Source organism: Rhagoletis pomonella, unplaced genomic scaffold, assembly GCF_013731165.1.
Source record: "Rhagoletis pomonella isolate Grant_MI unplaced genomic scaffold, Rhpom_1.0 Rhpom_scaffold_00258, whole genome shotgun sequence".
NCBI lineage: Eukaryota > Metazoa > Arthropoda > Insecta > Diptera > Tephritidae > Rhagoletis > Rhagoletis pomonella.
In genome coordinates, this window is record NW_023458812.1 from 56,617 (window position 1) to 58,704 (window position 2,088).

General features: G+C 34.6%; 1 long non-coding RNA gene across 1 annotated transcript; it reads left to right on the plus strand.

Annotated features, from left to right (window-relative positions):
- The first annotated feature begins 245 nt into the window (after positions 1–245).
- LOC118750477 lies at positions 246–1,159 on the plus strand. Its single transcript, XR_004994400.1, has 3 exons — positions 246–298; positions 371–499; positions 562–1,159. It is a non-coding gene; the product is annotated as an uncharacterized LOC118750477 (long non-coding RNA).
- The last annotated feature ends 929 nt before the right edge of the window (positions 1,160–2,088 follow it).

Sequence of the window (2,088 nt, forward strand, 5' to 3'; positions counted from 1 at the left end):
GACCAAATTTCCCCACAAGAAATTGAGTGCATGGTTGCTTTTGCGTCCCAAAAGAATAAATATTAGAAAACATTTAAAAAAAGTCTAAGATAATACAATTATATGCTACTAAAAATAATCACAATAATTTGCACTTATGAGTCCATGTGATAATCATGTGTAAAAACTCTTTTCAACTATTATTTTTCACAAAATAATTTTGCGGCTTAGTTTGCTCTGAGCGCTTGTGCTGTTTACCAAGAAAACTGTATCGCATCGCGGTGAGTTTCTATTTCTTGGTAATTCGGTTTGTGAAATGGTAAACAAATTATTGAAATTTATTTATTTGATGTGTATAAGATTTCATTAATGCATTTTTTTGTATTTTCAGACTATTAATTACAAGCACAGCATCATCAACGGTGATTGCAAGAACTACTGCAATCCATGCGGTTTTTCCTCTTGGTAAATGCGTTCTGGTCGTGACCAAGGGTGGTCTCCCAAATCGGCCGGGAATAAGGTTAGTCATTTTAAATTATATATCTTTGTTCGTCGACATTATATGACATGTCATCATTGCAGGCTATTGTTGCAGAACAAAACGCCGCAACCACTGCTGTGGTAAATATATTCCAGCAGAGCTGCCCACCGCCGTCGGTGTAATGATTTCGATAGCTGAACAAACGCCATCTCCTGGGCATTCCCACAGCTTGCCGACACTAGCTATTATATCACGTGTGAATGCAACTGCGGCTTAATTTGGTTATTAACAGTGCAATAGTGCCATGTCATTGGCAAAAACACTAAGGGCTGCTGGCAAATATAGGTTGTAAAGTTTTTGGTATCGATGAACTTACTCGAAGAAGACGATGGCCGAAAACATATGATGAAACAACTTCTGGCATGCCTTTGACAATCATTAAGTCAGACGGAGGCTTCACATACGATATTTCACACATGGCTGGAATTCTTAACGGACAGAGCACACATTTAAAAAATATATTCATAATAAAAAACATTTTCATTTCAGTGGCGCTGTCCATCGGCAACCCAACTGAGGTTCCGCTCCCATCCATAATCGATCCATAAGTCATAATCGCACGAACTAATCAAGGCTTCATAGAATCCATCGTAGTCCGATTTTTCGTGAAATCTACGAAAATGCTATTAAGGTCGAATAGCTACGAACGCAGCGCTTGCTTTGAATACACACGTTCATAGCAGTTCAGATTCAGTGATCGCTTTTTCGTAGATTTTAAGAAAAATTGGACTACGATGGATTCCGCCACCAATATGTTTTCTCCTTTGACAAGATGTTGGAGAATCGCGGCAGCACAGCCGTATACCTACTCTATGCTCTTACGCGCATATACTAAATTTCTCGCACCTAGCTAAAGTGCTTGACAAAGGCAGAAGGCATATCTTCAACATTATAACTTAAAGTAAAAAAGTTTAAGGCATGCAATAAAAGAATCAACAGAACCAAAAAATGTCCTCAAAACTATTAAACATAAAAAATTGCACGAACAAAATTCATAATTTAAAATAAAATTTCGCAATTGTTTTTTATATTTACATACATATTTACAAAATGAATCTTAAAGCGCCCACAGTAAGTCCTAAACATATAAATGACTAATAAGAAAAATAATAAATAACAGTAATATGAAAAAGTATGTCGAGAAATCTCTAAATAGTAGCGAAACTGTATCTCAATAATAAATAATTTTTAGCAAAAAATACAACCGATTTCAATGCGCATTCAGGTCGTTCTGGTTACGTAGATCCGACTGTCCTCCCTTGTTTTAAATCGTTAAAAAAAAATTAATATGTATTCTACAGAAAAAAATCAAGATACATATTTAAGGATTTTAAGCAAAAATAAATAAAGGAAAACTTGTTCGTGATATCTCGACTAAGGTGTATTCATGATACAAAAATCTGAAGGTAAAACCGTTGAAAGGCAGCCTGAACATTTTTAAAGTTTGGTAACATTACAATAATGTTTTCAAATTTCCATTCTCACAAATACATTCTCATTATCAGTCTCAAATAAATGACAATTTGAATATTTTCATATATTTGTTTTTTGTTTTACATTTATTTGGC